The sequence below is a fragment of the Motacilla alba genome, chromosome 1A (genome assembly GCF_015832195.1).
Source record: "Motacilla alba alba isolate MOTALB_02 chromosome 1A, Motacilla_alba_V1.0_pri, whole genome shotgun sequence".
In the NCBI taxonomy this organism is placed as follows: Eukaryota; Metazoa; Chordata; class Aves; order Passeriformes; family Motacillidae; genus Motacilla; species Motacilla alba.
This window is the reverse complement of record NC_052031.1, coordinates 249,830-258,314: the sequence shown is the minus strand read 5'-3', so window position 1 is coordinate 258,314 and position 8,485 is coordinate 249,830.

Genomic DNA, 8,485 nt, shown 5'->3' with positions numbered 1-8,485 from the left:
TGTGCCCCCCAGGATCCCCCCCGGTGTCTGCTCCGGAGCGGGATCCTGGGCGGTGAGCGGCAGCATGGAGCATCTCGGCTGGGATTCTGGGATTCTGGGAGCTTTGGTCACGGGGATAAAACGGGGGAAAAACCTCAGGGTTTGGGTCACCCTGCAGTCGCTCCTTCCACCCCAAAGCGGTGCTGCTGCCGTTGCATTCCCGGGCACGCTGGGGCTCCGCTGGGCTGGGGTTTCCTCCCAGCCCGCACAATTCGCCCTCTCCACTTGCTATTCTTCCGGAAAGAGAAACCGGAATACATCTCGGATCGCCTCGTGGCGGTGGCCATGAGAGGGAGCCTCGGGACTGCCCGCGCCGAGCCGCTCCGGGAGCTGTTGGACGGCATTCCCGGAGCCGGGCTGCTGCTCCCCGGGCCAGCCGCTGCTCTGGTGCCATCCCCACGGGCTGGCTTTTGGGGCTGCTCCGGGCGGCTTTGGGCCGCGCAGGGAGAGCCTGTGGCAACGCGGCTCCAGCGCTTTCCCCTGCCTGGGTTGGTGGCTGTGGAGCTGGGCCGTGCTGCCGAGGAGCTGCCCGGGTGCCGGCTCTGCTCCGGGGTGGGGGTCCATCCCCGCAGCGGGCCGGCTCTCCGGCTCTCACATCCCCTGCTCTCCACGGCAGCTCCGAGTGGACGGTCCAGCGGAAGCTGCGGGAATTCTTTGCCGTGCCGCGGTGCCTGGTCAGCGTGCTCAGCCTCTTCCTGGTGGAGCTGATCCGCTTCCTTGGCGAGGCCGTGGTGCAGGTGAGCCGCCCTGCTCCCGCAGAGCCACGGCCGAGCAGCTGCTGGGGCGTCAGAGTCCCTCAGCCCTGCGAGAAGAAGGAGCCTCCGTTTCCCACCGGCGCACCTTTCCTCTCCCGCAGTGGAATTTTTGTGTCTCAGCCCATGTTTGGTGACTCCTGCTGGCAAGTATCCCTCAAACACAGGATTTCATCCCAAATCCAGGCGCTGGTGGTCGGTGTCCTGACAGCCATCGGCGACCACGTCCTGAAGCCCCTCCTGGCGGCGGCGTTCCACAGCCTCCTGCAGCCGCTCCTGCTGTTCCTGCTGAAGGTGCTGGGCGGCGTGCGGGACCTGACGGAGCCGGTGCTGGACGTGGCGGCGCGGGTGTGCGCCCAGCTGGCCGTGCTGCTCCGCGCCGTGCGCCTGGTGGAGATCCGCCTGCGCCCCGACCTGCGGGCCGGCCCGGCCGACGGCTCCTGAGGGCCGGCTCTGCGCGCCCAGATAAGACAGGGAACACGAACGAATCCCTGGGAATTGCGGGAGAGCGGGACCCGCTGCGGCCCAGCAGCCTCCGAGGGACCGTGGTCTCCGCGTGTGTCCGGGCAGGGGGCGGCACATGGCGTGCTGGGAGAGGGGTTTGGATCTTCTAGTTCTGCAGATAGCTCCTTAACTTAATTAAATTCCAATTTCATCCCTTGGAGCGTTGCGCCAGTGAGGTGTTTCTCCTCCTCCTGCCTGGAAAACTCGGCTTCTCACTGAGTGGGACCTCCCTGTGCAGTCTCCTGCCACCAGATGGGCTCCGTGGCTGGAGTGGTGCCCAGGGCCTGGGCCCCAGGTAGGGAGGGGATGGCTTCTGCCAGCTTCCAGCTCTCTGGAACGGTCTCCAGAGCCGGGGGTATGGGACAGACTGGGATTTGGAGGCAACTGAAGAACAGGGATCGCAATATAAAGGAAAAACCACCTCTGTGCTCCTAACAACTGGTTCTGGTGCACAATTTGGGTCACGGATTCCCATTGGGATGAGGCGGCCAAGGAGCCAAACGGCGGCAGCAGAGCTCTGGGTGTGCTTTACAAACCCTCAGAGGGGGCTGAGCTGTGTTTTGGGGCTCCCCCCGCCCCCAGCCTCAGCTCCCTCTGCCCTTTGGCCGTTCCAGCAACGCTGCCTCCCGGGAGCGTCTCCCCCGGCTGGCGCAATCCCCGTGTTCCCGATGATTCCATGCCCCAAGCCCTTTGCTTTTTATGGGCAGGAGCAGCATGTTTGGAGCTTCCCCGGCTGTAAGATCATCCGCGGTCAGCGCCGGGGCCGGAGCGCTCCTGCTGGGGGCCAGGCTCGCCGGGCTATTTGGGGGGTGCTGAGTTCACGGAGCCGTGACGGGATGTTCCCTGGGCGCTGCGAGGGGCCGGGAGCTGGGAGCCAGCCCCGGGGAGCTCTCCGGGCTCGGGTGACCAAGGGCAGCGCGGGAACGGGCGCGGAGAGCTGCTGGGCAGCGGGGAGCAGCCGGGGCCTTGGGACGGGCAGGGCCACACGTGGGCACAAACAGGAGCTGGGCACAGGGACCGAATCCAGGATGTCCTGCCGCAAAGGCAACGTGCCAGGACAGCCACACGCAGGGCCCGGAGCTCCCCAGGACACCGGGGACACGCGATTGTCCCTGGGTACTTCCACCCTGGCTGGGGTGCGGGCTGGCCTGACCACTGCTGCCGTGACCCTTCCCTGGGGAAACAAACCCGAGGAGGGAAGGGCAGAATTGATGGGGGGTTTCTCATTGCGTTGATTCTGGCGAATCACTTTAATGTTTGAAGTGGTTTTAATTAAATTCGGCTGCTCTGGAACCAGGAATTCCCCGGTACAGTTTCTCCTTTTTGGCTGAAGCTCTCCCAGTCAAAGGCCCGGTAGATGGAGAGAGCTGGGAAAATTCAGCGCTGATGGTGTCATCCTTGACCTCTGTCCTCATCCTGCAGCGGGAGAGGAGGGCGGGGGAAGCCGCGGGCCGGAGCCGGTGTGGGCTCTCCTGCCCGCAGCCCCGTGCGGCCGCGGGATCCCGGCAGCTCACGGTCCAGCCTTCGGGATCCGGGCTGCGCATCCAGCGGCTCCGGGAAACCCACGGCAGGCTGGGGTGCCAGGGGAGCGGGAGCTCTGGCCACCGCCTCACCAGGAACAAAAACCTCCTTTCTTCCTCAAAACACGCCCGGGGTGGCGGAGCCGCCGCCCGGGCCCGCCGATGCTGCCGGGGCTGGCGGGACAATGCCGGTGACCCGCGCGGGGACAGCGCCGTGCCGGGACAAGGGCATGTCTGGGCTGGCGGCGGCCCCGCATTGCTGCCCCCGAGGTCGCGGCTCCCGCCGCCCGTCCCGGCACTCGCGGCCGCCGCCTCCCCGGCTCGGTGCCGCTGCAGCGCCGGGGCTCCGCGGTGCCCGGCCCGGGCGGGCGGAGGAGGGGGCGCGGGCCCGGCTCCAGCGCTGGGGCGGGAGCGCAGCCAGGGGCTGAGCGCGGCCTCCGCGGTTCTTCCCTAAATAGCCGGCGGCGGGCGGCAGGATTAGCCGGGGCATTCCTCGGCCCGTCCTCCCGCAGCCGCCTCGCTCCTGCGCTGCCCCGGCCCCGGCGTCCCTGCTCCTCCCGCAGCTCCGCGGGCGCCCACGGCCACCCCAGCCCGGCTGCCTTCGTCCCGCTCGGCAGCGGCCTGCGGGCTTCCCCGGGGACACCCGGCCCGCCGCTGGAGCCCGGGCCCTTCAGGGCCACTGCCGTCCCCAGGGGTCACCGCGGTGCCAGCCCGGGGACAGGGCCAAGGGACAGGGCCAAGGGACAGAGCCGGGGGACAGGGCCAAGGGACAGGGCCCGGGGATGGTGCCTGGGGACAGAGCCTGGGGACAGGGCCAAGGGACAGAGCCCGGGGACAGAGCCTGGGGACAGAGCCTGGGGACAGAGCCCGGGGACAGGGCCAAGGGACAGAGCCCGGGGACAGAGCCTGGGGACAGAGCCCGGGGACAGAGCCCGGGGACAGGGCCAAGGGACAGGGCCAAGGGACAGGGCCAAGGGACAGGGCCCGGGAATGGTGCCTGGGGACAGAGCCCGGGGACAGGGCCCGGGGACAGGGCCAAGGGACAGGGCCAAGGGACAGGGTCCAGGGATGCTGTCCGGGAACAGTGCCCGGGGACAGAACCCAGGGACAGAACCCAGGGACAAAGCCTGGGCAGCACCACGTGGGCCCAGGCCTGTCTGGGTTCTGTGGGATTCAGCCAGGCCTGTCTGGGTTCTATGGGATTCATCCAGGCCTGTCTGGGTTCTGTGGGATTCACCCAGGCCTGTCTGGGTTCTGTGGGATTCACCCAGGCCTGTCTGGGTTCTATGGGATTCATCCAGGCCTGTCTGGGTTCTGTGGGGCTGGCCCAGGCCTGTCTGGGTTCTGTGGGATTCATCCAGGCCTGTCTGGGTTCTGTGGGATTCAGCCAGGCCTGTCTGGGTTCTGTGGGATTCAGCCAGGCCTGTGGGTTCTATGGGATTCAGCCAGGCCTGTCTGGGTTCTGTGGGATTCAGCCAGGCCTGTCTGGGTTCTGTGGGATTCATCCAGGCCTGTGGGTTCTGTGGGATTCATCCAGGCCTGTCTGGGTTCTGTGGGATTCAGCCAGGCCTGTCTGGGTTCTGTGGGGCTGGCCCAGGCCTGTCTGGGTTCTGTGGGGCTGGGCCGAGCCCAGGCGTGGGGCTCAGCTCTGCAGTGTGGGATGAGGCTGTGAGGGAACGCCCTGTGCCTGGAGTGGGTCCCACAGAGGGTCACCCCAAGGCACCCGAGCTTTGGGATGGATGGGGAATGAGCCATTGGAAGAAGCTGGGAGTGGCTCCGTGGTTTGGTTCCTGACACCACCTTCCTTCCCACGGGAATGAAGCAGAGCAGGAGTCAGCCTTTCCCATCGGGATACACCTTCCAGGCGGCCTCCTTGATGGAGGCTCTGCATCCCAGCTCTCCATCCCTGCTTCTCTGTCCCTTCCACACAAATGCACCACTGCAGGTCCGTGTGCTGGACCTGGACCATGCACAGCCTCATCCAAACCCTCCCGGATTGCTACAACATTTCCATGTATCCTCTTTTTCCCACGTTTCAAGCGCAGGTTTCCCATCCTCTCCTCACGGATGCTCCAGGACCTCCAGGGGCTGTTCTCTCACCCCCTGAGCTTTGTCTCTTCCCAGACCACGCCAGCTCTTCCCCCAGGGCTTTCTCAGGGAATCCACAGAGGTGAAGCCAGCGTGGAGTCTGTGTCCAGGGCCCCGTGGCGGAGGGGATCGATAACAGACAGACCAATAAAATTCCCTCTCCTTTGCCCAAATCCTGAGGCCATCCTCCCTGGAGCTTTGCTGGCCGCTGTGTGACAATGAGGCAAACACGGCTGAAGCCAAAAAGCTGGTTAATAAATAGCGTGCGTTCCTAAATCCTGGCATTTGGAAGTGTCTGAAGGTCCCACCAATAAATACCCAGCTGGGAGCTGTGTTAAAATCAGAATTTCTTCCCAGTTTGGGATCTGCTCTCACCGACAGCTGGGAGTGAGACAAGACCACTGGGGAAGGGAAATGCTGTCTGTCGGTGCTGTGTGAGCAGAGAAACCCCTCAATGCCCACGGTTTGGGCAGAACCAGGGGGATTGAGGGACTGGGGAGGTCAAGACAGGAAAACAGGCACTGCGAGTGGGTTTTGCCTTGTGCTCAACACAGGCAGAGAGGAGGATCCGGCTGCAACATGACAAAGGCTTTAAAAGGCTGAGAACCTGGAAGAACTGGAAAAAGAAACAGTGGGAACGGTGTGAGGTGTGAAAAACAGGGATCCGTGAGGGACTCGGAGCGCGGAGGTCACTCAGCTCCTCTGGAAGGGGAGGAAGAGGGATTTCCGTGAGCACTTCCGTAAGGAAACGCAATAAATCCCTCCCAGGGCGGCGCAGAGCTCGGGGCTCAGCCAGCAGCAGAAAAGGCAGCTGTGCAGTCCCAGGCGGGTGGGTCAGGTGGGATTTGCTTCCCCAGGAACGGCCGGACGGGGCTGTGGGGGAAGAGGTGAACCGTCCCTGCCGTGGGGAGAGCTGATGGAGAGCTCAGAGAGAGCCTCAAAATCTGCCCAGTCCCCTTGGTTTTGGCACTGTTGGGCACGGCCAGGACACCGGGAGCTGCTCCGTGTCCCTAGGCTGGGCACCAGTGTCCCCCCAGAGCCTCCCGATGCCCGACTCCAAACTGTCTTTTATTCAAAAACCCCTCACATTTCAACCCCCTGAGGCAGTTTTGTTAAAACAAAACAAAACAAAACAAAACAAAACCAAACAAAATGACCCTCAATCCATTAAAAAAAAAAAATCTAAACCCCCTTAGCTTACATTTTAATAAAAATTTGAACATTTGAGCCTTCCTGAGCCACCCTTTGTTCAAAAAACCATCTCAACCCCTGAGACATATTTTCTGAACAAGATGAAGAGTCTCATGCTTCCAGTGCCCGTTCCCCATATCTGGGACCGTTTTGCTCTCAGGACTGTGCGGTTCCAGCACCCAGGGAGATTTAACGAGGGGAAAAACACAGTGGGAGGTGTTCCAAGGAATTTCGGGCTGCGCTTTTTCAGCCCGTGACTTCACCGCGGGGCCGTGTCCGAGTGTCGGCGCTGGCAGCGCTCCCGGCCGGGCCGGGCCGGGAATTATCTCACTGCCCGTAAATATCTGCGGGAGCCTCTGCCCGGCTCGGCTCCCGGGAGAGCCGCGGGATGCTCCCGCTGCCCTAATTTAGGCATTTCTGCAGGCTGGGATGAATCACGGCGCTGGGAGCGCGGCTCTCCCGGGGTGCCCGCGGGGATGCTCCGGGCGCTGAGCTCAGCCCGGCTGTGTCACGGAGCACGGGGAGCGGGGGAATAGAGCCTGACGCTGCCGGAGAGCGGGATTTGGGGCCGGCAGCATTCCCTGCCGATGGGGTCACACCTTGCGCAGGGAGCCCGGGCACCAGCGCGGGGTGTATTTATAGCCGGGCCGTCAGCGGGGACGCGGGCCCGGGGCTATTCTGGGATGATGTGGTCACGGCTCGGGGCACGTCTGGAGTGTGGCTGGCACCTGCCTGGAGAGAGAGCCGAGCGTGTCCGGGGCAGGGAATCGGGCAGCGGAGCTGGGAATGGAGCTGGGAACGGAGCCCCGGCAGGGCTGAGGGAGCTGGGCAGGGGCTGAGCCTGGAGCAGAGGAGGCTCAGGGGGCCCTTGTGGCTCTGCACGAGTCCCTGCCAGGAGGGGACAGCCGGGGGGGTCGGGCTGTGCCCAGGGAACAGGGACAGGAGGAGAGGGAGCGGCCTCAGGCTGGGCCAGGGCAGCTCAGGGTGGGATTGGGGGAATTCCTCCTGGGAAGGGCTGTGCAGCCCTGGCACAGGGGTGGAGTGCCCATCCCTGTTGGGATTTCAGAGCTGTGTGGATGTGGCACCTGGGGACAGGGTCAGTGGTGGCCTTGGGTCATGGAGGCTTTTCCAACCGAAATCAACTGTAAGCTGGCAAAAGTTATCCCAGTTTTCAAGATGGCCCAGGGGGCACAAGCTGCAAGCTCCAGGCCTGCTGGTGTCCCTTGGGTGCCCTTCCAGCCTTGGAATGGAATCCTCTGGGAGTTATTGAGAAGGCTGCAGCTCCCAAAAAACATCCTGATTGCCAAACCTCCTCACCTTGTGCCACAAGGTCCTCCTGAGCTCCTTCCCTCCCATCCAGGGAAAACAGAAAAAATAATTTTGGATTTCAGTAAAGCTTTTCTAGAATCTCAGAATCACTGAGCTTGGAAAAGCCCTCCCAGCCCATCCAGTCCAATCCGTGCCTGCCCCACCTGTCCCCAGCCCAGAGCCCTGAGTGCCACCTCCAGGAATTCCTGGGACACCTCCAGGGATGGGCACTCCAAATTTCCCCTTCCAAGGCCTGACCCCCTTCCATGGGGAAATTGCTGCTGATCCCACCCTGAGCTGCCCTGGCCCAGCCTGAGGCCGCTCCCTCTCCTCCTGTCCCTGTTCCCTGGGGCACAGCCCGACCCCCCCGGCTGTCCCCTCCTGGCAGGGACTCGTGCAGAGCCACAAGGGCCCCCTGAGCCTCCTCTGCTCCAGGCTCAGCCCCTGCCCAGCTCCCCCAGCCCTGCCGGGGCTCCAGCCCCATAACATCTTCCTCGAAGTTTGAGATGTTTCAGTTCTGTCTCTTTCCAGATCTTTCTGGACAAACTGCCCAGCCCAGCTGGATAAACGCCTCAGCACCCAGGGAAGGGCTGAGCTGTGCCAGGGGAGGGACAGCATGGACACCAGCAAAGGCTCTTTCCCGAGGGAGCTGGCACTGCCCAGGCTCCCCAGGGAACGGGCACGGCCCCAGAGCTCCAGGAGCGTTTGGACAGCGCTCCAGGGATGCCCGGGCTGGGCTTGCTGGTGATAGGAAAGGTGTGCACTCGTGTCTTTGCAAACAGTTCCCCGGGTGAGGGCGTGGGTGCTGGTGCCTTTGAAGGGGGGCTGGATGCCTGTGGTGGGTTTGTCACAGAGCCCAGCAGCCTGAGCCCTGAAACCACACGGGTCTGAGCTGATGGGCTGGGGAAGGTGCCAGGGTCAAGGGGGACACGTGGTGGGCTCCCCCTCCCCGGTACCTCAGCCATGGGGACAGGAGGAGGGAATGTGCAGCTGGGAGCTCGGGATGAAAGGAGGCTGCACCCCCCGAGACCCCGAGAGAGAAACCCCCACGGGCTGTGCCCTGCTGGACACTGCCTTCACTCG